This window comes from Misgurnus anguillicaudatus, chromosome 11, assembly GCF_027580225.2.
Source record: "Misgurnus anguillicaudatus chromosome 11, ASM2758022v2, whole genome shotgun sequence".
In the NCBI taxonomy this organism is placed as follows: domain Eukaryota; kingdom Metazoa; phylum Chordata; class Actinopteri; order Cypriniformes; family Cobitidae; genus Misgurnus; species Misgurnus anguillicaudatus.
In genome coordinates, this window is record NC_073347.2 from 13,641,566 (window position 1) to 13,668,383 (window position 26,818).

The following is a 26,818-nucleotide window of genomic DNA, read 5'->3' on the forward strand; positions in this document are numbered from 1 at the left end:
GGTCATCTCGTTGTATGAAAACCTGCATTAACCATATGAAGCACAAACCCTGTCTGTCTACCAATGTTGAAAGCCCTACTGGTAAGAATGTTATGATTCCTGATGTCTACTCTGAATATGCAGAAGTGTTTAGCAAAGTCAAAGCAACCGAATTACCACCACATAGACCTTGGGATTGTGCTATTGAACTTCTACCTAATGCTATGCCTCCCAAATGTAAAGTTTATCCCCTGTCTCAACCTGAAACCCGAGCCATGGAAGATTACATCACTGAAGCACTACAAAACGGCTTTATTCGGATCTCCACATCCCCTGCTGCAGCTGGCTTCTTTTTCGTAGAGAAGAAGGATGGTGGCCTAAGACCTTGCATCGACTATAGAGGTTTGAACAATATCACTGTTAAATTTCCCTACCCTTTACCTCTTGTACCTTCTGCCCTAGAACAATTGAGGGAAGCAAAAATCTATACCAAACTGGACTTACGTAGTGCCTACAATCTGGTTCGTATCCGTGAAGGTGATGAATGGAAGACTGCATTCCACACCACTAGAGGGCACTATGAATACCTCGTGATGCCGTATGGTCTATCTAACTCTCCCGCCGTCTTCCAGTCATTCATCAATGAAGTGTTCCGGGACCTCCTGAACCAGTATGTTATTGCTTACATTGACGATATCTTGATTTATTCCAATACTATGGAAGACCATGTCTGCCATGTTAAAGAAGTCCTGTCTCGTCTCCTCCAGAACAAGTTATACGTCAAAGCAGAAAAATGTGAGTTTCATGTCATGAAAACTAACTTCCTGGGCTATAATATTAGTTCCCAGGGTGTTGAGATGGACACCACCAAAGTCAAGGCAGTCACCGAATGGCCTCCACCCCGCACTGTTAAGGATTTGCAGCGTTTCCTTGGATTTGCAAACTTCTACCGTCGATTCATCCGCAACTACAGTACTGTAGCAGCTCCCCTGACATCCCTACTGAAAGGTAAACCCAAAAAACTCCTGTGGAACTCACAAGCTGAGCAAGCCTTTCAGAAACTAAAAACCTGTTTCACCACCGCCCCGATCCTGAAACATCCTGACCCTGAAAAACAGTTCATCGTGGAGGTCGACGCGTCGGATACTGGCGTAGGAGCTGTTCTGTCACAACGTCACGGTCCAGAAAATAAGGTATACCCTTGTGCTTACTATTCCAGAAAACTCACCCAGGCAGAGAGAAACTACGATATAGGCAACAAGGAACTTCTTTCGATAAAGGCAGCCCTGGAGGAATGGAGGCATTGGCTTGAGGGTGCGAAGCATCATATTGTCATTCTGACGGATCATAAAAACCTCGAGTACGTGAAGGGAGCTCAGAGATTGAATGCACGCCAGGCAAGATGGTCACTTTTCTTCACCCGTTTCAATTTTTCAATCACTTACAGACCCGGACACAAGAATGGTAAAGCTGATGCTCTGTCCAGATACCACGAACCCACTCCTGTTGACCGTTCACCTGTCCCTATCATACCACCTTCTCTTATCATTGCTCCTATAGCGTGGGATATCATGCAGGAAATCACCCAAGAACACTTGAATGACCCTGTTCCACCTGAATGCCCACCTGAGAGAACTTACGTTCCCCTAACACTGCGGCCCCGAATTATGCAATGGGTACACACCTCACTCAGCTCAGGACACCCAGGTATTACCCGCACCACAGCTTTAGTCCAAACATCCTTCTGGTGGCCCACCCTGAATCATGATGTAGCCCAATTTGTGAAATCCTGTAGAGTGTGTGCTCAATCCAAAACTCCTAAAGATTTGCCCTCCGGTCTTCTTAAACCCTTACCCATACCTCAACGCCCCTGGTCCCATCTCAGCATTGACTTCATCACTGATCTGCCACGTTCTAATAATTATACAGCCATCCTAGTCATTATTGATAGATTTTCTAAATCCTGCCGCCTTATACCCCTCAAAGGCTTACCCACTGCCATGGAGACCGCCGAAGCTATGTTTCATCATGTGTTCAGGAACTATGGAATACCCGAAGACATCGTCTCTGACCGTGGGACCCAGTTCACCTCACAGGTTTGGAAAGCATTTTGTAATAATCTGGACATAAATGTAAGCTTAACATCTGGTTATCATCCCCAGTCTAACGGCCAAGTTGAAAGGTTAAATCAAGAGATTGGACGCTACCTGAGGTCCTATTGTACTCGAGAACAACACCGCTGGTCAGAATTCCTTCCCTGGGCCGAGTATGCACAGAACTCATTGAGACACTCCTCCACCAATCTCACCCCCTTCCAGTGCGTACTCGGCTATCAACACCCCATGTTCCCTTGGTCAGGAGAGCCTTCGGATGTTCCAGCCGTTGACGACTGGATGAGGAGGAGTGGAGAGGTTTGGGAAAGCGCTCATGTTAGACTCCAGAGGGCGATCCGCAACCAAGAATTCCATGCCAACCGTCACAGACGTCCTCATCCCCCGTACCAGCCTGGTCAGAGGGTCTGGCTCTCCACCCGGGATCTGAAACTTCAGCTCCCGTCTAAGAAACTAAGTCCGAGGTACGTAGGACCTTTCCGAATAATAAGACAAATCAATGATGTTACATACCAGTTAGAGCTGCCTGTTAATTATCGTATTTCTCCCTCTTTTCATGTTTCCCTGCTAAAACCTTACCATGCTGAGTACGACCCCAACGCCGAGCCTCCTGAGCCACCTCCCCCTCTCGACGTTGCCAGGGAACCGGCATACGCCGTGAGGTAGTTGTTGGACTCGAGGCGGCGCGGGGGTCGTCTCCAGTATCTGGTCGATTGGGAGGGCTATGGCCCTGAGGAAAGGTCCTGGGTAGCCTCGGACGACATTCTGGATCCCAACCTCATCGAGGAGTTCCATCGAGCCAGACCTGACCGTCCTGCACCACGCCCTAGAGGAAGGCCCCGTAGAGCGCCAGGAGGCGCTCCTAGAGGGGGGGATTCTGTAACGTCCATACCGCCACGCCGCCAGAGGGAGCCCTCGCCGGAGTACTGACATGGCGCCGCCCTCTGCTTCTCTGACTGTTTCCTGTTTGTTGCTATTTAAGATTCAAGCTAGCCTAGGCCTAGCGCGAAGTATTGCCAGTTTACCTGCGTACCGAGCGTTAGTCTGATTGTGATTTCTGACTGCCTATCGTTGTGACCATTTGTCTGCCTATCTGTTTATCTGCCTTTTGGATTTGCCCCTTTGCTTAGTTTGCCTGGATTGGACTGTCTATCTGTGTTTTGATCTGCCTGCCTGTATACCTGACTACTCTTCTGCCTCACGTTTTGATTTGTTTGCTTGATTGGTTTGTTTTAAATAAACACCGCAAAATGGATCCCAGTATTCCTGAGCATTCCTTACAAATCCCGAGGACAATGAGACAAACAGACCCAGTTCCGGTAAATGTAAAGGTCGGAACATCCCTGATTTACTAGCCATCCTTCAACGTGATGCCCAGCTGATGCCTGACCAACGACCACCGGCAGAACCAGTTTAATTTCCTTACTTGTTTACATATATACAGTATATATATTTCTCTCCCAAGGGTTTTTTCTCCCGGCTAAAAAGTCTGGGGGGTTTTCTCCTAGGGGGTTTTTCAACCTGGGGAGTAAGCCTTCATTGGCTTAACTTAGCACCCTCTTCTATACGTTACATTAGTAATATGCTCGCTTATAATGTTGATTCATAGTCGCAGCAAATTCTGCTGCTTATGCTATTATGTTATGCTACCTGTCGATTTTTCTGTGTTTTTCACTGCTTCTGTTAATGTAAAGTTGCTTTGAAACAATTACCAATTGTGAAAAGCGCTATATAAATAAAATTGAATTGAATTTACTAATACATTAACAGTATAAAATCAAGCGTTGTTATTTATTAACGTTTGTTAATGCACCATGAACTAACATGAATAACTGTATTTACATTAACTAACATTAACAAGAATGAATACATGCTGAAAAACTATATTGCTGCATTTACTAATGTTTACTAATACAACCTTATTGTGTTCTAATAAGTGTTACCATTTTACCAATGGAAATCTACAATATTAGTTAATGGCATTAAAGGTAAACAGTTTGAGCAAGTACTACGGCACGCAACGCATTATCATAAAGTGGTGTGAATGCTAATATAGTTATTGTATTGTTATGGTTTTCATTAAAGTGTGAACATCCCTTAATAATTAAAGAAACATTTATGTAGGCTACATGTTACTTATCAGCCAATCTTGTACTGTACAAATTTATTAGGAAGCCAATATATACTTCATTAAATTTTTATGTCATCTGAGTAAAATAATGAACTGCTATCGGTTTAGGAAGTATTGAGCTTTACAAGACCATTTAGGGACTTGCCAAACTCATAATTCAATAAAATTTTCAATCCCTCCAGCTTTCCTTTCTATTAATGGTGTCTTCCGTTGCTGATAGGCTGGATCAAATTAAAAGCGGCAGGGAAACACTGCCTGTGGAGGAAGCATTATTGGCCCTACTGGTTTCATTGCCAACCTGTTGCTTTTGCAGTCTTTTAGCTTCTACTTCTGTTTGGGGCTGTTGCCATGACACTCGAGGCCAACATGTGCACTGCCCAGGGTGAAAGAGTGAGAGACGGGAGGAGCAAAAGTTCGATGCAGGAAAAGATGAAAGGAGTGAAAGATTGAATCCATAAAAAGTCTTAAAGCAAGAGAGGGAAACGCAGTAGAAGACGGGGGCTGGTCGGCTCTTTAGCATCTCAAAGCATATGGGCTCTATTAAGGTCCCCTTGAACAGGGGCCCGAGTCACCATACAAACCTTCACAAGACAATTATGTTCTCCTATCCTGTCTCACTGTCCGCGCCACCCTGGGCATCCAATCCAACAGGCTTTTCAGAAGAATGCCGGCTGGGCTAAAACTTTATAACAAGATGCAGCGGGACGCTGTTATTCACACAGCAACATACAGAGCTGCTGCCATCTGGACTGACACCACCTGTCAATCAACACCATACATTTTGTTTAACCCAGTGTGCTGTGCTAGAAACACTGGCACAGGCCCAGCAGCAGTGCCCGTTACAAAGCATGTGGCAGCGGTAGAAAACTCACTTTCCTGATTGGTATAAATTACTGCAGGGGCTTAGTAATCTACACAAAGTTAAAATAAATTATAATACTTTCATCAAGTTACTCTAATCTAAAGGGACTCTGTTGTTATTGATTCTGTGTGGCAGTCTACTGGAAGATAAGTTTGGTCTACAAAAGCAATTTGTTTATGTTTTTTCTGCTAAAGAAAATGCATATAAGTAGGCCACTCTTAGCAAAAAACAAATGGGGAAGCTTTTTTACTGTGCAACTCTGTAATTACTTGGTACCAACCGTGAACCTTAAACCACCAATGCCTGAGCCAGCTCAATACTTATGCTTTTATTCCTCTAAACCTAACCCCAAACCTAACCCAAACCCATATTATGTATGTAGTATTTAATTGGCTTAAATACGCTGTAAGTACAAATACAGTAAGTGCTACTGGGACCTGTATAATTTACCAGACTTTCCTGACTATACAAAGTCAGTTGACCGTCACGTGACCGCTCTGAGTACAACATGCCATGGTACAGTATATCTTCTTGCTACTCAGTCAATTTAACCTATTGTTTGCAAACATTCGAAATCCTCCAGCATGGGAATGGGCAATAATATTCAGAGTCAGCTGCTCTTTGCCATGGAAGGAATTTCTAACCGCTAATGATTATTCAGTTGAATCTGGTGGTCAGAAACAGACACTTGGAATAACTGCAGCACAGAGAGGATCTGTGGCTCCACCACACTGTTATTACTACTGGAGTGGGTTATTCTCAGGAACTGCTGATAGGATAGTAATGAAGTGATTTTTCCTCCACTACCTGGTACTTTAGTTCTGTAATGTACTTGCTCCTGGTCACTGAGTTTAGTCTGAAAAATGATACATGTATTGATCTACCAGAGAATGAAGGCAGCCATAGAGTCATCTGTAATGAACAAGGCAAAAGACAAACTGTATTCCTTGAAAAATTCCTTGAAAAATTATTTAAACTTTTCTGACAAGTTAAAAGTTGCTATAAATTATAAAAATAAAGGGTAACACTGTACAATAAGGTTCATTAATGTATTAACTAACATGAACAAACCATGAGCAATACTTTTGTTAAAGTATTTATTAATCTTTGTTAATGTTAGTTAATAGAAATAAAGCTTTTAATTGTTTGTTCATGTTAGTTCACAGTGCATTAACTAAGGTAACAAGATTTTAATAAAGTATTACTAATTGTTGATATTAACTTTAACAAAGATTAATAAATGCTATCTAAGTGCAATTTTTTATTAGTTCATGTTAACTAATGTAGTTAACTAATGTTAACTAATGAACCTTAAATGTAAAGTGTTACCAAATATAGTTGTAATAACATAAGTCCATTCAACTTTATTTTTTGAATTCCTCACTAGTCAAGAAAGAGGAAATGACTTGTTAATTCAAGTTGTTTAAACTTAAAAGTGTAATTGTAACAAGGAATATTTACAGTGTATAAGAGCAAGTAATCTTATATCTTCATTCAGATTTGATCGTAAACTCAGACATCGGACGCACTTTTTCGCAGGTACGCGTCTGAGCGGAACTTTACGGCGCCCCTAAAGGGACATGGATCAAAAATGAAATAAAGTTTAGTTTTGCATGCGCACATGAAACTATCGAGTGTGCACGTGAAACTACCGCGTTTAGTTTTGCGTGCTCACGTGAAATTATCGCGTGTGCGATACGTTCACATGCGCGCGTGATAGTTTCACGTGCACGCACATAAAGGTTTTGCGTAAGCACATGAAAGTTTCACATGAGCACATGAAACTAAACTTTCGATTTTTTTCACCTTAGGGGCTCGGTAGAACTTAATTTCCGGTCTTTGTATGTTTAATGGTCTGACAAGTTCTTAAACTGAACCCTGGAACAAATACCTTGTTGAAAATAACAAATGTTTGGTTTCCTAAAGACGAGGGAAGAATTAATTAAATAATGCTACCAAGAATCCATGCAAATACTGTAGCATAGATTATTTATTACACCTGATACCAAAAGGCTGGTAAACAAAACATTATGGGGCGATTTCCCGGACAGGGTTTACTCCGGTCCTTTAAATAATTTCGCAGTGTTATGGTGTGCCGCATTACCACATTGGGTGTGCATTATTTTCAAATAATTTACGGCCCATCATCAATTATTTCTTATATACAGTACTGTGCAAAAGTCTTAGGCCACCATGCTCCTATTAGATTTGTTGTTTTTGCAATGTTATAGTGATGATCATATATAATAATTTCTAAGTCTCTTTAATATAATACAACCAGAAAATACAGGAAATGTTTATGTAGTATTAAAAACAGTATAAAAGTATAAACTGATGTGTCAAGTATTTAGGGTAAACTCCCATTTCACTTGAGCAATAGCAGGCAGCTGCAGGATCTCTTAAACCTAAATTTAAGAGATCCTAATTTCTAATTCTAATCAAATGACTTCAGGACTACAGTCTCCTTAAAAAAGTTCAAGATGTGTTTTGTGCCAAGAGATGTCACACTAAATACTGACTGGTGCCTGAAGACATTTAATTCTGAAAATTGGTTTGTGTTTAATTTTCTGTACATATTTCCTGTATTTTCTGTTTGTATCTTAATAAGTGAAAAATAAATATGGATGGACATTAAAACTTTGCTAAAACAACAAAGCTGTATATCAGTGCCATTGTCTCAAGATACACACCAGTATTGTTTTTAAAACTACTTAAATGTCCCAACATAACTAAGGCCTAGTCCTGGATTAATCTAAACCCTGTCTGGGAAACTGCCCCTAAAGTATATAAATAAAAAACAACATTAGAGATAAAAACATATGACTGATCAAATTAGTTAGGGTTAGTACTTGTTTAAACAACAATTTCATAAACAGATGGCTTCTTTAAGTCAAAATATCTCATTACAGGCTGTGCCCACTGGGTCTTCCCAAAATGGCTCCTCTCCCTCCTTCTCGAGGTCTTCTTAACCAGCTTCAGCAAAAAAGAGACATACAAACAAACTTGTGGTTTTGTCTGACAAGCCATAATCATCACCCTCATAATCAAACTAAAATGTGGGCACACACAAACTGCAGCCTGGGAAAAGTGGCACGGCAAATTAATTCCATGCCAATGCTTACATAACCAGCGCGACCTCAGACAAACTTTGCCAGCATGAATATGTAATTCATCACAAAAGTGCATAGACGGCGAACCACGCAAGAGCCACAAACAGACCAACAAAAAAGCATGGTGAAAACAGCAGCGTAGGGATGTGGATGTACAGACAACCAAGTCCCACCAGATTCCAGTCGATCTTAGACGGGGAGGAAAAGAGTGGCATGGAAAGTTGTGATTCAATGCAGTCAGCTGAGTTAATGAGCTCTCCCTCTGTATATACATCTGCAGGAAGCTACAACCTTATATAAATACTTGGCACATAAAAGCATCTCATAAATGAAAACAGAGATGAGAATAGGAGAGCAGAAGAGAGGAGAAAAGTGTCTGGGAAGCCATTTTGAACCTAAAACAATGTGACACAGATTGTGTCAGTACAAAGCCAGTGACTAACTAAAGCTACAAAACATATGAGAGTGATTTAACTCGTCTATTATTTTCCGACTTGACGCAATCACCTTTCCACCCCCTCCAGGTGATCTCATCAGGAGTCTGTGTGCCGCTGACATGCGCCTCTATTTTAGGCTTTTACCGTAAAAGAATGTGAACTGAGTCACATGCACACGCTCCAAACACAAATCTCAATAAACTTGTGAGCGCTGCAAATCAAAGCCTCGTCCCGTTTTAAAACAAAACGTCAATAGATCAAGACTGCACGCTGGGCAAGAGGCTTAGTGCTGTTTGACTTGTTTGAAAAAGCTTTGTGTAAGCACCGAGTGTGGAGTGATTTGGGAATTCTTGCCGTGTGTGTTGGCAGTCAAATGATTCAATCTAGGCCAGTTGTTCATATATAACGGCCCTTTTCTTTCATCTTTGCAATGCAAAATACAACAGAACATGCTTGAAAATGTTTCTTCCATAGAATGGATCTGTAACAAGCAAACAAATTTAACTAAATGGTGTAAGTTAGATTCATCTCCGGACAAGGCCATGCTCACACATCATAACAAACAAGCAACAAAGCCTACCATCTTCACAAACAATAAATACCCACTGAAACAACAATCATAAAATGCATTTGATTTTTCAAATGTTTCTCTTGATGGAAATTGAGACTTTGGCTCAAATATCCTATTTATTAATTTTGCAAAAAGTCTGCCATCCAACATCATTGATGAACATCAGCATTTATCATTCCTCAACAGTTATTTTAAGACCAAATACCTAAACTATGCTATCCACATTTTATACCTCTACATTTTTACTGCATGTCAACAATTGCTTATGATTTGTTTTCTTTCACCTTTACTTAGAAGATGCACCTGAGACAAGGTTAATATTAAATCAACTTGATTGTTTTTAGAGCAAAAAACATTTCCACTGTTTAGAAGCTAACTTGTACTTTGTATGAAAACACGTTAATAAAATGGTTTTACTAAAAAGTACCTCTCTCAACAAAAATCCCAAACAATGTTCCCAAACTTCAAAAACACACTGGTGCTATCACCCTGGTGCTATCAGCTTTTAAAAAAGTTAATCATTCATTTCACATCACTTCAAAGCCCTAAAAGCTTATTGTTTTGAGCAGCGGAGGTAATCTGAACTAAAGGGTGTAATAAATACAGTCGTGTTACTGACATACCCATGGTGCTCTGCATGGTTCCCTCCTTGAGTCTGTCCGGTCGGTCCCGAAGGTACAATCCCACCCTGCTCGCTGTATCCTGTAGACTCGCTTCTTCGATATCAGACATACAAACTCTATCTGTATTGTTCCCTCTTACACATTTCCACTCATAATGCTGAAGTTTCCTCTCTGTTCTGTTGTAGTTCACTCCGAAACCCCCTTTCCTCTGTGTCCTGTCCTCTCCTCCACTTTCCGCGCTGCTTGCTCGCGGCTCCGCCCCCTTCTTCTGCTACCCCCTCCCTCTCTGTATGTGGCCCCTTCCTCTCCACCACCCCCGTCCTCACTTTTAATCCCTCCTCATGCACTCCCTCGCTTTATTCCTTCCTGCACTTCTCTTCACAATCCACCACCATACTCGTGCACTAAAAGTTTGATTTCAGTCAGAGGCAATCATTTATCTTGTTAAAATACCAGTCGAATCTCTGCAGGTTGGACTAACAGAATTGTGACTGAGGTGACACTAGTTGTAGATTTAACCAGAACACAAACATGCAGAGTTTTTGGATGGATATTCTGCAAGGGTAACAGTGCATAACTTTAATATGAACAAAAATAAAAAGCTGTGGATTCAATACGCTTTTATCAGTATGTGTATCCCTAAGATCAAACTACCCAGTCTCTCGTAGATGCATATAAATAGCACGTAAAAAGTGTAAAAATCGTGCAATACATACGCCAAATTCCACTTTGGCATGCATATGATACGCAAGTCCTTACCATTCACTTAAACGGTGCATCTTTTTTTGTCGTTTTATTTATTGGTTTCTCAATTTTTTCTGTTTTTTAAACCATTTTCGCTTGGGCTTAGGGTTAGATTTCAGATTTGCTAAATGAGGTTATTTAATATACAGGTTTCTCCATGTTTTTGTCCATATTTAAGCCATGGTCGCTTGGAGTTGGGGTTAGAGTTGGGGTTTGGGTTAGGATGTCATTTTTATATAACAAAAAGTTGTTCTAACCCTAAACCCAAGCGAAAATGGTAAAAAAATAGCAAAAATATTATTGAGAAACCAATAAATAAAACAACAAAAAAAGATGCACAGTTTAAGTGAATGGGAAGGACTTGCGTATCATATGCACGCCAAAGTGGAATTTGGCGTATGTATTGCACGATTTTTACACTTCGTGCTATTTATACGCAACTCCTTAAGACTGGGCTGGATCAAACATATTGGACTTTTTTAGCTGTCTTTGTACTGGAATTACTTTCTGTGAAGGACAAAAATTATAGTTTTTTTCTGATTCTTGTTATGGTATCTTAAAGGGACACTTCACCCATTTGCATTAAGCTTTGTATAGTTAGAAACCCAGTCATGTTTTTGAATGGTCATGCATCATTCCCCCTGTTTCCCCTGAGACAGGAGAAATATGGATTTCAGTGTTGCACTTCCTTCTTTCAATGATGTAAAAATCATCATTTTGCATCATTGAAAGAAGGAAGTTCTATATCTTTGTAGAGGGGGTGAGACTACAAACAATCCTTTTCTCAGTCAAATAGGCACCAAATTCTAAATTTATGTTACATTTCGACTACAAATATGATCCACTTTTAATAAAGATTAATGTTTCCACGGGTGAAATGCTCCTTTAATAGTCAGAATACGTAAGTTTCCTTCGTTTTCAAACACATTTATGATGCCTTAAATGCTTCTCAGTTTCTGAAAAACTAGCTTAGCTTTTCACTAGATTTTAGAAGATCCTCATCATTATCTGCAGGAAACCAGTGTGTGTGTAAAGAGCCGGTATTGCTGGATTACAGTAAATCCCTTCAATGAAGTCTAACTCTTTGTATGTTAGTAAATGCACAGTAATCGCACAGAATGCTGGGAAAAACTGACTCATCCTTTGCCACTATAACTTTTTTATAAGAGAAACTACATGTAACGTACTTCCATACAATCACTATAAATTTACACATACAGAACATGACAATGGGTCTGCTGCTCATGTGACTTAAAAATAAAACATCCAGGTAAAAACATCACAGTGCATCTGATCCATTTAGTGCAGCAAATCACTGTAAACAGAAAAATCAATTTGGGGTGTTTCTTCAATTATGGGCATATCTGGTCCTGTGATTTTAAGGGTCACATAACACACACTGCTTCTATAGTATTACATCCAGGGTGCGATTTGCCGGGGGGGATGCGTGGGATTTCCCCCTTTCTGGTCAATGTATCCCTGCCTCTGCTTAATTATTTTTATCCCCGGTGGGGATCAATTTATCCCCCTCTCAAAGTGATCAGTGCTACTACACTAGTGGCGAGACGGATCACAAAACTTATCACGGATCCGTGGTTTGATTAAAGTCAATTTTGTTTTAAAATGCGCTACTTTGGCTGGCTCTGATACAGCTGCCGCGCAGCATCTCTGTATTCACCACTCTGAAGACTTGATCAATGTCCCGCCCACGGCGCTATCTGATTGGTTACAGACCAGGTTACATCTCACGAGTAATAGCCTATCAACACTTGCGAGATGGTTATGGAGCTGTGTGTCGAAAAGATGAAGTGCAGCATATTCAGCCGCATATTAATAAAGCGGGAATAAAGATCACAATCTGATTATCTGTTTATGATGACAAGCAGAGTTAGTGTCCCAGTCACACCATTGAGAATGGCAGAAGTTACACACATGATAAATGCCGATGAGGCGTTTAGCGAGGCGCGGGCGTGTCCAGTTTGCGCAAATGAGGCTAAGTGACTAACACATAATGCATCTGACTTTTCTATAATTTCACTGTAACTCACTGTAAAGCATCGCGGTGTAAAGTTAATGTTATTACTTTAAAAGCAGCATTAAAACGGTTTCTACTGTAATGGTTTAACTTTGCAATCAATACATTGTTCATATTTATGTTTAAGTTGACACTACATTGTGCCATATAGTTTTGCCATTCAAGATTTAATTATTGCGTGTTTTTTCGTTGTGCATGATCACAGTTCATATGTGTGGGGAAAAAAAGCTATTACAGTAAAAATATTGCGTTAGGCTGCTTCATGAGTTAATAAGAAAAAAGATTTTACAATTCCTGCAAATGCAGTGATGAGTTCATGTTCTCATGATTTATTTTATGAATTAAAATGTTTTGAAATGTGCTGTGGACAGAGACACATTATGTCAAGAATTATAAAAAATCGTCAATAAGCTCATAATTTGTGCTAAAATAGTATAAATCTTTAGTTTTAAAACTATTTTGAAAAGCTGGTTATATTTTTATGTTTCTGCGCAAGTTCAGCAGACAGTGAGGTTCGGGTTTGTTCAGATCAAAGCTCGTGAGCGGAGAGCGCATTTCTGAATATTAGAAATATTTAAATTAGAAAAATATTTTAAAAAATAATAATATTATAATGGATTTTTGTTTAGGTCGGACAATAATTACCAAATTTCTCTCTCATATTGCTCTTCATAACCACTGAAAACAATCAAAAAAGTTAAAACTAGTGGTGGGTACAAAATGACTCATGATGAAATATGGTGGGTACCCACCGTCGCCGAAATCGACGCCTATGAAAACATCCCCCCCTCTGTTTTTTTCACAAATCGCACCCTGATTACATCCTTCATATTGTATCTCCAAAGAGTCTTTAGTTTTATCAGATTTATAAAAGACAGATCAGCTGTACCACTACTGTCCAAAAAAATCGAACCTTCTGGAGGCAAACCGCGGGTGGAGTGAGTCACCAGCACGCAACACAATTTACGTGCCGATTGCAAATAAAACACTGACATTTGATGCAGTTTTACTTACCGCCTGTGACTCCCTGTGGTTTTATCACTTGTATCCACTGTTCCCATAATCCTAGATTCCTTGGGAAGCTGAACAAGCTTAATTTCCCTCACAAACAAAAACACACTTCTTTGGTGACATTGATTTCATGTCAGGTTTTGGTTGGAATGTGTGTGTGTACGCTATTCCAGGAGAAGTGCCCATATAAGGACTTCCACTGTACTTTCTGCACTCGTTACACAACAGAATCAGTAGTTGAAAAACCTTTCAGAAACGAACCCTGAACCAGTAGATTCGGCACAAAAATACCATTAGACCCCCCCCCCAAAAAATGAATACAATTTTTACTAGTTTAAGAAAAATCTATACAGTATAATAGAAAAATCCAACAGTTGTTATGCTGTCTCACATGTGAGAAATTTGTCTGAACAAAATAATTATGTAATTTCCATTTAGTTATATATTTTGTTAAATAACATTCTGTAGTGGAAATGACTTTTTAAATTTCAAAATTTTGTCTTTTTGTTTTGTGCATTTTGTGCTCTGTTTAGATTAGCTTAGTATGGCAATAATTTGCATTAATGATGTTTTTTCATAACAGATTGAGAGTTTGGGTCAGGAATAAAGCAAGAAAATCCATGGATCAGAAAACTAGAAAACAAAACACAAATTTATCTTTGTTTACTTTGTGTCTATGCACTGCTGTCCTTTTGTTGATGTGATTGCTTCCATTATTTACCTAATTTGTAAAACGCTTAAATAAAACTATCTGCTAAATGACTAAATGTAAATGTAATGTAAACCTATTTTATGTGTCTTTTAAAGGAACAGTATGTAGGATTGTGGCCACAACTGGTATTGCAATCACAAAACTGGTGGCTAATACACAACATGACAACATAAACATCAGTTGAGGGCTTCAACTGTTTTTAAATGACAATATCCTGGCCAGACCACTGTTGTCAGTGATATAAGTTTTTGAAATGAAAATGATTTCTTAATGTCTAGTGATATATCAGGGCCATTTTATAATTAATTGATATCCATTTCTTCCATACTGTTCCTTTAACTTTTAAAATACGTGTTTTTATTAAAAATACAGAAGTGCCTGTAATTGAAGCCATTTTTCTAAATGTTTGTTTTTACTGAGCCCTACTCACTCCTTACTGGTTTACCACCCCACACCTTCATTTACTGACCGTTCCCAAACAAAAGCAAGGAAGCATGACGTGTTATCCTAACCTGTGTGAGCTGGGAACAGTAAATACAGGGATCTTGAGTGAGTGTGGGACACTCAAGTAAAGTGAAATGAGGGAGAAAGAGGGAGCGAGAGAGAGAAATAGAAAGGAGAGCAAATGAAGCGTTGGGAACAGATGAGCATATGAGTGATTAATGCACCGTTGCCCTCCAGGGATGTTATCATATGAACATACACTCCATATAAATTCTACTAGGGAGACTTACATGAAACTCCTTATACACAAAAAAAAATGTACATCATGTCAATTGCATTCTTTTTGCCATGCACACGAATGCATACTTCCGATACATCCTACACATTATAAGTGGCGCAAACTCACTGTCTTCCAGTACTGGGTCTGAGAAAGCTGCGGGTTGGAGGATTTGGGGCAATGCACAGCCGTGATTAAGTATGTATGGGGGGGAGGGCGTTATCCAACCCCCACCTACAACTTCCAAATCCTGCTGTTTCTATTCAGCTCTGAGTTAAAAAGGAGAAGAAATGCAATGGAATGAAGCTGAGTTGGAAAGAGAGCGAAATTAATGATAGTGAGGGACAAAAAGACCGAACAAGAGTCTTGTCCTCCCACCCCACACACATACCATGCATTGATCGAATCAACAGCGTACACGAAATGAGAGGTCCTCAAAAACTTCAGCAAAACACTTAACCCCAAATCTACTAATGGGAAGAGAGAGAGAAAGTTAGAGCATGTTGAAGTTTAAAGAGGGGTTAATGGGCCGACCAACAGAAAAACTGCACCTGCCGAACTACATGACGCTCCACAGAGTTTCCGGTCACACGCACAATTCAAAATCAACATGATATCACAATTCACTCCATTTATTTACAGGAATAGTTCACCTAAATATGACAATTCTCTTATAATAATTTGCTCACCCTGAAGCCATCCTAGATCAGTTGAAGATATATTAAAAATGGGGATCAACATGGCAAAGTTTTAAATAGTACATCCATTCATCAATAAAGTAATCCAGATGACTCTAGTGTGTTAGTGTCTGACTTTCTAAAGCAAAACAATGTGCTTGTGAGACAAAACAGTTGATATTTTAAGCTTAGTTAGCAAATTATTCATCATTTATGAATGTAAACAAGCAGATTGGAGTGCTAGATTGAAATATGGCAGCACGTTGATCCCTTCAAATCCTAGGGGGCATGCACACCAAAGCTTTTAAATGCGGCTGAAAACGTCTCTGGAGGACGCAGAATGCCAGCTGTTTTTTCAGCTGAGCGCCAGCTTTCTTCAGCTGAGCGTCTGTGTTACTTCTGCTTTGTTTATCAGTCGTTGTACGATACGCTGGTTGGTTGTTGTGATATTTGTCCTGCCCCTTCTGCAGTGTGATTGGACGGCCATGTGAGAATTGACATGGACCAGCGGAGCTATTCACCCAAAGTTGAATATTTTTCCGCCGAGTGCCGGCTTTCTTGAAAAAATGCAGCGCTTTCATTGGAAACAATTGAAAACATGCGCCGGCCGCAGGTGTTAAAGCTTTGGTGTGCACGCTTCCTTATTGATTCTTCTGCATCTCATGACAAAGTTTCCCAACAAACAAAAAACGAGACAGTGAAATGATGGCTATAGATCCAATATACTGTAGTCAGGCTATGAGTATCCCATTTCTACCCTAAATAACACTGAATTTGGTTACATGCCGTTTTTGCCCAAAAAAAACTTGAAGAAATACCATCATGTAAGCAAAGTCAACAGGTGTTTAAAAGATTAGTCCATTTTCTTTAAAAAAAAATCCAGATAAATTACTCACCACCATGTCATCCAAAATGTTGACGTCTTTCTTTGTTCAGTCAAGAAGAAATTATGTTTTTTGAGGAAAACATTCCAGGATTTTTATCATTTTAATGGACTTTAATGGACCCCAACACTTAACAGTTTTAATGCAGTTTAAATTTGCAGTTTCAAAGGACTCTAAATGATCCCAAACGAGGCATAAGGGTCTTATCTAGCGAAATGATTGTCATTTTTGGCAAGAAAAATCAAAATATGCACTTTTAAACCACAACTTCTCGTCTTCCTCCGGTAGTATGACGCGTCAGCGCAACCTCATGTAATACGTCATCATGTCAAGAGGTCATGGATGACGTATGCGCAACTACGCCCCAGTGTTTACAAGTGTGGAAAAAGAGGACCGTTCCGATGTTGTTGTATGTCGAATGATACTAATTAATGTTTTTCTGTCAGTTTATTGTTTAAAATGGGCCGCAAATGTGCGTTTCATATATGTAATACATGACCTCTCTACGTCATTACGCAATTACGTGAGGTCACGCTGGTGAGTCACAGGACTGGAGGAAGACGAGAAGTTGTGGTTAAAAGGTGCATATTTTTATTTTTCTTGACAAAAATGACAATCATTTCGCTAGATAAGACTCTCATGCCTTGTTTTGAGTCCTTTGAACTGCAATTTTAAAATGCATTAAAACTGTTAAGTGTTGGGGTCCATTAAAGTCCATTAAAATGAGAAAAATCCTGGAATGTTTTCCCTCAAAAAACATAATTTCTTCTCGACTGAACAAAGAGAGACATCAACATTTTGGATGACATGATGGTGAGTAAATTATCTGGATTGTTTTTGGAAAATGGATTAATCCTTTAAGGTGTTTGCTTTAATAAATGTTCTAAACATATGCATCGTCTATTCTTGGGTTTATTAGACTTTCACTGACAGACCACATTTTGCCTTGTTTTAGCCAAAATTGCTTGCTGTGATTCCATATGACACCTAGTCATGAGATGTGCGAGATATGTGGGTGAACTATTCTTTCGTCTTTTCATTATTTTAAAAAATACTTTGCTTTCACAAAAAATAACTCCCCTGTCATTCCTGTAATGACGTTTCTTCACTGAACCCTCCCCACCCCTTCTGCTCTCTAACTACTGTCATGTATCAAACCACTAATCTGTTCTGCAGAATTCAACACATTTTTCCCAAAATGAGTTCAGAAATGCTAAAAATAGTCTGTGCAGATGTTGCCTGGTCTTGCTAATGAGAAACAAATCACAAAGTATATGTTATATCAGCATATGATGAATCTCTGCGCTCCTAAGTGGGTCAAAGATTGATAACATATAAGAAGCATCCTGACATCATAAACTCTTGGAAGCCATAAACCTGGTTTACCACATAAATGATCAAAGACCATAGTGCTGAATGCACACTAATCTTTGATTAACCTGTTGAGGCAGATTACATAACTAAATTATACGTTTAAAGAATGTCAAGTCTGGGACTGTGTGTATACACATCAAGCCTTGAGCTCGGACTGCCCAACCTATAGATGTGCCGTCAAAACACCCCGCATGAACTTCCATAACAACACCATCAGTGACAGATAAACAAATCCCTACTAAATTAACACTTAAAGGGGACATTTCACAAGACCTTTTTAAGAGGTCAAAAAACTCTTTGGTGTCCCCAGAGTACATATGTGAAGTTCTAGCTCAAAATATCATATAGATCATTTATTACAACATGTTAAAATTGCCACTTTGTAGGTGTGAGCCAAATTTTTTTTAGGTGTGTCCTTTAAAATGCAAATGAGCTGATCTCTGCACTAAATGGCAGTGCCGTGTTTGGATAGTGCAGATTAAGGGGCGGTATTCCCCTTCTGACATCACAAGGGGAGCCAAATTTCAATGACCTATTTTTTCAAATGCTTGCTCAAACTAAGTTATTCGGTTGATCTTTTTCACATTTTCTAGGTTGTAACAAGCACTGGGGACCCAATTATAGCACTTAAACATGGAAAAAGATTTTTTTTTTATGATATGTCCCCTTTAAAAGCGCAAGAAACATCTTACACATACACAGACCAGAACTCTACAAACATTTACAGAATACTGTAATGAATGGCAATGCCATGCAATGACACTGTATTTATAAAGCTGCCGGATGTTTGAGCATTGCAAACCAATGTACTGCTCTGCTCCATGCCCTGGAAAAGCAATAAGGCCACTGAGATGAAGGGGGAGGGTGATGGATAAGAATGCGAAAGTGCAAATGAACACTATGTCCTAATAGTGCACCATCGAAGGAGAATGAAGTCAGATCAGCACATCTAAGTAAAAAGCTTTGATCTAAAGTGCAGGACCTGACATTTAACACATGGTTCTGCTTGTATGGTCACTTTGAAAAACTAATTTTAAGTTTCAGAGAATGTCTTACAACTTGAAGAAATACAGCTAAATAAAGCCTATCCTACCAAAAAGGTCTTTAGTACCCTCATGGCAGATGCTTGGCTGACACATGTCCCCCAGAAGTATGCAACTTGCTTTTTTGTCCCAAATTTGTAACCCTGGTTGGAGTGAAATCCAGTCATCTAAGCGATGCTCTGTGAACTTTACAAAAGAGCAATCCCACCCAAAATGTAATTCGGGGCCCTGCTGATATGCTGTGATCAAAGGAAATTAAATAAGGCAAGAAATATATCCACCAAACACCTGTTTCTAACCTCAGCCGTGAAACCCAAGAGCTCCCAGTGCTGTTTTATGGGGGCAGAGGGTCGAGTGAGGTCAAAGGTTGAAAGAGCAGCTTTCCAAAATAGAGCAGGAGTTCGTGATCTCAGCCTTAATGTGAACTCAGGTGGAAACACAGAAAACAGCATCACGATTAGCAAAGGTCACACTGACAAACAAGCTAAAGGAACAGCATAGCACTCCACACACATGAGATCAGACCCTTCAAACGATAATCCAAATAAAGTATACTGTAGAAAAAGCAATAAGCTCTCTTCAGATGATTGCTCAATGACGTTAGTCAATGTCAACACTGGGTGAGACATGCGGCACCACTACACTTTAATAGGGAATGGAAAGAATAATGGGATGAGTAACGGCTTCTACAAAACCTTTCCACTGGCCGAAATAGTATACAGATTATCCATTAAAGGGTTAGCTTTCTTTGCTATGGGAGAGTTGCTAGCACAAGCACTCAAAGATGTAATACGCAGACAGTGATTTCCCATAGCTAAACAGAAAGAATTCATCCGTCTTTGGAAAGCACACAAAAGCTGAAACATCTGAGGCTGCTTGCACCATTTAGGGCAAAAGGTTGCAAATCAATCTGGGACACAATATCAGCATGACTGCTCTGGTTTTATAGGAAAGAGAATAAGTGTGGAGTCGTTTAAAGCGTGCGCACACACATCTCACGGTTGCCGTGTAATGCTTCAGTAAATCTTAACAGGAGAAAGGTGGGAGCAAGCAACATGTCAGTGTCTTCTCATTCACCTCCCATTAACTCCCAGCATGCTTGCTGTTTTGCTTCCACTGGCATGTAGAGATGTTCAGGCCGGCTCTCTCTGTCACAACAACAGTTCCCAGCCGTTTGAATGCCACGAAAGCTTCAAGATTAGATAACAGACACGCAAACACACACAGTAACCCATATGAGCAAAATTCGTGTGATTGCATTTAAAAAAAAGCAAAAACACAATAGGCACTAAATACTTAAAAACATATTTTTTATTTAATTTGAGATAAAGACACCGACTTTGAGTCGTTATAGAGAGAGGTCACATTAAAGCAGTGGTTCTCAAAAAATGTCATAAAACTGGGGCCCCCCTGGCACCATCTTGCGGCCCCCAGTTTGAGAACCACTGCATTAAAGGACAAGTTCGGTATTTTACACTTAAAGCCCTGTTTTCAGATTGTTTATGATGGTTTTATAGGTGCACAGGAACAATCCTTCCTACAATGCATTAAACTTTCGTTTACAAAGACGTGAAACTCACCGAGTGGCCAGGGGTGTTCACTGACACGCTCACACAAAAATCGCACCAAAAGATGCCTTCCAACAGGTTTTATCGTAGTTTTTGTCCAACTGCATTGACTTGTATTAGATGTGCCGTGAGGTACGGTATTACTCCGTGCCGGGAACGTTGTTTGTATTCTTGCAATTGGCAAATGTGGATTATCGCCACCAACTGGGCTGGAGTGTCTATTATTCAAGTTCTCAACGGATGAATATACGGGTGTGAGGCGTTTGGAAAAATAGGTCCACAAGTTTACAACAAATGCTAAAACACCTGTTGGAAAGCATCTTTTGCAGCGATTTTTGTGTGAGCATATCAGTGAACACCCCTGACCACTCGCTGAGTTTCACGTCTTTGTAAACGAAAGTTTAATGCAATTTAGGAAGGATTGTTCCTGTGCACCTATACAGCCATTATAGAGGTGGGAGGTGAAACAATAAACACCCGAAAATTCTCGTGCCAGCATCATATGTCCAAATTTCAGTCAAAACTGTTCTATTTCATCATAAACAATCTGAAAACAGGGCTTTATGTGTAAAATACCGAACTTTAAAGGAACAGTTCACCCAAATATGAAAAACCCTTATTTGGGTGAAGAAAAGGTCTCGTGCTTTGGGGCAACACATGCACAATGGTATGCCTAAATGGTAGCAATACTCTCTTCCCACTCTTTATTGGTAATTTACATTACATTAGAATGCACATGCGTCAAACGTCTGTGTACACATACAAGTCAAACTATACTTTGCATGGCTTTGCGTTTGACCGTTTGGGTACGTTCGCTTACACGTATAAATACAGACTATACTACGAGGCTTTAGGCCAAAGCATGGTCCATTTCTTACGTGTAGGTGAGGGTGTATATAGTGTATATATTGTACCTGGTCGTGCATGTCCCTACAGGCGAATATAGCATGTAGCCTTGGATTGCATTTTGTTCGCAATGCGCATGCGCCGTACGTCTGTGTACATGTACGAGTCAAACAATAGCCTACTTGGCAAGGCTTGCGCATTCAGCCATGTGCGTACGTTCACTTACACGTATAAAAACAGACTATACTAAGCATGGTCCATTTCTTACGTGTAGACGAGGGTCCCCGTACAGTGCGCGTGATACAATTTTTGTCATCAGAAGAGTGCACACGTACTGTACGTGCACTGCTGGGTCGTGCATACAGGAGAATGTAGCATGTAGCCCAGGGGATCCATGGCATTTTGTTGCAATGCGCATGCATCAAACATCAAATAAACTATTCTTTGCAAGGCTGTGCGTTCAAGCGTCCCTGAACGATTTACATACACATAAAAAACAGACTATACTCGGGGCATAAGCCTCTGATGTCACTTCCACCACAGAGAGGAAGCAAGACAGCAGGGTTCAGTCTTGTGAATAAAATAAACAGCCGCTTTTAGAGCGTGAGCATAGTTTGAGGCAATGAAGCTCAAGAACAGCTGTGTAGACCACACACATAAACACAGTACTGAAGAAGAGCGCTTTCTGTGAAACTGACAAAAGAACTACGGCTCACGTCCAAAAACCAAAGCATTGCCATGGTACCATGTTAAGGAGACCAGTGTTTAAAAAGCCTTTTGGATCCCATTGTAAGAGCTCAGCTTTGACTTGCCACCCAGTTTCTGGCAGGCTCTGTCTCCATGTCAACAAGCATTTCTATTACCAATTTCTGCCCTTTGACCCTTACTGGCCCTCCCATTTAAGCCCAGGTCTCCCACCATCCACACCACTGTCACACTTCACACTGGTCATCCATCATGAACCAAAAATACTTCAAAGTGTTGTATAGGTTAAAACTCAGGCAGAAACATATTCACACCATTAATCAATGCCATGACGCCTGTAAAATTGACATTTACATGATTTTGCAATTTATTAATTTACGCCGAAACAACATTTCATCTCTACAGTATCTACTGTGGCTCCTGTTGTGCATCTACGACAACCTGAGCACATTTCAAATTGTGTTTTACAGATCATTAGTTTTTAGTGTCTTTACTTAGCTAAGTCTAATTAAAACCAACAGGGTGAGAAGTAAACGTTATGACACTGATGATGGGGTCCATTAAGCCTGCTTGTTCTGCATGACTGGGGTAAATGAATGATTGAAATCAATTCCATAGGACATGTCAGTTTCCACTGATGGAAAGAATAGCATGGAAAAAGAGATGGAGATTTATTTTGGTTCTTCTTACCTTGCACAGATGCCCTGGGTTCAGCTTGTATAAGCTGCAGAAATTTAGGACTGATGAAGGTCTTACACATCCCAAGAGTCTGACTGCAGCATCGACCTTTACTCACACACATACACCTGGAAAGATACACACACATGTATTTTGGTTAGATGAAGTCAAACACAGATGTGCATGAATAAACACAATATAACTTCAAATAAAGAGATCAATATGTCTATTAAAACAATAAAGTGTACGAATAACAGGAGGGCCTCTACGAGAGTGGATATGACAGGGTTCAAGTATGCACACTATACATCAAACACCTGCTGTGAAGTATTAGCTGCTCGGTTTAAAGACTGTTATTATGTTACTGTGGAAGCAAGATAAGGTCATGGCTTTTTGAAGGGCCATAGTTTTTCTCTCTCTTTGGCCCATAGGTTGACAGGGTTCACAGAGGACACAGAGCATTCTGCCCAGTACAATCTGTGAAATTTAAGGTTCCTCATGCTAGAATAGACTTCCAGGTATAGATGAGAGGAGGAGCATACTGCCATCTGCTGGACACTAACCATAAACACCACCACTGTGCTTCATTTCACTTACATGTGACACTTTTATAATACTTTAGCATACAGGTGATCTTAGCAAGCTGACATAGATTTAAAGGGACAGTTTACCCAAAAATGAAAATGCTGTCATAATTTACTCACCCTCAAGTTGTTCCAAACTTGTATAACTTTCTTTTTCTGCTGAACACAAATATACACTCACCTAAAGGATTATTAGGAACACTTGTTCAATTTCTCCTTAATGCAATTATCTAATCAACCAATCACATGGCAGTTGCTTCCATGCATTTAGGGGTGTGGTCCTGGTCAAGACAATCTCCTGAACTCCAAACTGAATGTCAGAATGGGAAAGAAAGGTGATTTAAGCAATTTTGAGCGTGGCATGCTTGTTGGTGCCAGGTGAGCATTTCACAATCTGCTCAGTTACTCAGTTACGCACAACCATTTCTAGGGTTTACAAAGAATGGTGTGAAAAGGGAAAAACATCCAGTATGCGACAGTCCTGTGGGTGAAAATGCCTTGTTGATGCTAGAGGTCAGAGGAGAATGGACCGACTGATTTAAGCTGATAGAAGAGCAACTTTGACTGAAATAACCACTCGTTACAACCGAGGTATGCAGCAAAGCATTTGTGAAGCCACAACACGCACAATCTTGAGGCGAATGGGCTACAACAGCAGAAGACCCCACCGGGTACCACTCATCTCCACTACAAATAGGAAAAAGAGGCTACAATTTGCACGAGCTCACCAAAATGGACAGTTGAAGACTGGAAAAATGTTGCCTTGTCTGATGAGTCTCAATTTCTGTTGAGTCAGAATTTGGCGTAAACAGAATGAGAACATGGATCCATCATGCCTTGTTACCACTATGCAGGCTGCTGGTGGTGGTGTAATGGTAGGGGGGTTATTTCTTGGCACACTTTGGGCCCCTTAGTGCCAATTGGGCATTGTTTAAATGCCACGGCCTACCTGAGCATTGTTTCTGACCATGTCCATCCCTTTATGACCGCCATATACCCATCCTCTGGTGGCTCCTTCCAGCAGGATAATGCACCATGTCACAAAGCTCAAATTATTTCAAATTGGTTTCTTGAACATGACAATGAGTTCACTGTACTAAAATGGCTCCCACAGTCACCAGATCTCAACCCAATAGAGCATCTTTGGGATGTGGTGGAACGAGAGTTTCGTGCCCTGGATGTGCATCCCACAAATCTCCATCAACTGCAAGATGCTATCCTATCAATATGGGCCAACATTTCTAAAGAATGCTTTATCCTTAACTGATATAGATGCAGTCACAATATACTTTCAGCATTGACAATTATCATTCAGCAAATGTGGACAACAGATATGTGTATCAAATACATTAATAAATGTTAAAATAATGTTGTGTTCCAGTGTTTCTGTATCATATGAAAGACCAACACTTCAACCTCGACATGCTGAGAAAAAACTGAGTGTTTGGACTTTCCAACCACATTGACAAACTTTACAGTTTTCTGTTGTGCACAGCTCTGTCCAGTTAAAATAGCAAGGCCAGCTCATAACTCACACTGACATACCACCACTAAGTTTATACAATCCTTCAGGGTCTTATCTGCAAGCGCTGTCCATTCCTGTAGTCAGGAATGTTAGTAACTGTTTACCGTGTTTAATAATATGGTAAAGAATGAAGGGGGAGATTAGAGGAATGCCTCTCTGGTTTTCTCTTCTCTTCAAGAGTCTCATCTGAAGTGTGAAGTGGACCATAAAAGTGTTCCTATAGCTTAATTGGTAGAGCATTGTGTTAGTGTATTGGAAAGGTCATGGGTTCGAGACAGGAAACACATATACAAATGTATAGCTTGAAAGCAATGTAAGTGGCTTTGAATAAAAGTATCTGTCGACTCAAATGTAAAAATTGCAAACTAAAGTATGAGTTAACTGCCATACAGTACACATACACAGAAATACATTTAAATTCAGCAACACACATGTTGAAGAGAGGAAAGGAGGTTAACATTTGTGACGGTGAATACAGAAAAATAAAAGAGTGTGAATAGAAGTCTAGGAGGTCGCATACCGGACGAGAAGCGCAGTGCCGCGTTACGTTGTGTGAAGGACAACTCGCAGGTAACGCACAGTGGACGTGCACATTCCATCACACAAGCTTAGTCAGAGTCTACTTCCAGATGCAAATATGCTTTAGCAGCCTATGTTAATCGTTAATGATTTGGGACAAATATGATGTTATTTAATGTTAAACTATGTGAGTGATTTAAGCAGCGTCCAGAGTCACAGCAGACAGATGCCACCAATGTGTGTACATTCTTAGAAAATAATGCGTTAGATTTTTAGATATATGGTTGTTATATATTTCAGTTTCAGTTGTTCATCCACTCGAAACAGGGTGAATGGCACTTTCACATTCACTTTGCAGCCCTCTATCGGCCAAAACCGCACTAAAGAAGTTTCCAACCGTCGGGTCGTGGTCCTGTAGTTCGAGTGAAAACTACAAAAACTTGCTTTACGGCAATCCAATCAGAGCCAGCTATGCTGCAGTATTTACGACAGTGGTAATGGACAATTCTGCTTCTAACCTGTAGGGGGAGCAAAAACTCTTTAGTGTTTTGCTTTAGGGGCTAATCAAACCAAAAGCGCTTTAAACGCTTTGAAACGCAAGGCGCGACGCACTGCCTTTTTTAAAAAAGCAGTGCGACGCGGCTTTTTATATTGCTAGGCAACCACCGAGTCAGCTGTCTTGTCAATCAAATGTTGAAGCGTGAGTGCTCTTTTGCTGTTAACTGTCATATTAGCAGAAACTTTAAAAAGAGGACACTTGCTCTGACCTTGTTTGAGGGTAAAAGGTGCACAAACACCCAGGAGAGAGTGAGCGAGTGGAGTCTGGTTCTTCAAAGCAACTGTAAACTTCCCTCACCACAACGTAAGGCCCGCCTCTCCCCTCATTCGATTGGACAATGGAAAGACGCGAATGAGGTCAGGGGCTTCTCCGCTCTCAGCGCTTCTTCAAAAGCGAGTGCTGCGGCAAAAACAGCAAGGTGCTCGGCGCGCATAAAAAGTGCGCAAACGCTCTCTGCCCATAGAATCTCATTCAAAAAAGGCGCCTGCAGCTGCCATAAACGCTTTTGGTGTGATTGGACCCTTAAAGTCCGATATTAAATGTGTAGGTTGTCGCAACACAGAAAAGTGTGTTATTAACCACCCAGACAAATTTGAATGATTTAAAAAAACGGCAAGTAAATTAATTAAGTTGTCTAAATTTTGGGAAAAAACAGCTAGCTTTGCTCATTGGGGTCGTGTCCTCTGTCAGCACTGAAACAGCGCCCACTAGCGAGAAAGCTGCTGTCTCTCTGAATGGATGCTCGCGATTGTTTTAGGGGAGGGGCCATGTTCCATGACTTTGGTGTGTCATCGAGCCACCTTTTAACC

General features: G+C 40.3%; 1 protein-coding gene across 2 annotated transcripts in view; it reads right to left on the reverse strand.

Annotated features, from left to right (window-relative positions):
- lzts2a (leucine zipper, putative tumor suppressor 2a) overlaps nt 1-26,818 on the reverse strand; it is a 73,647-nt gene that overhangs the window by 18,532 nt on the left and 28,297 nt on the right. Inside the window, exon 2 of one of the 2 annotated variants that reach the window (XM_055169799.2) lies at nt 22,835-22,950. The gene's annotated coding sequence lies outside the window, so the exon portion shown is untranslated. Of the gene's footprint in view, nt 1-9,824; nt 10,087-22,834; nt 22,951-26,818 lie in introns of those variants that run through there. The other variant, XM_055169798.2, reaches the window with a different exon arrangement.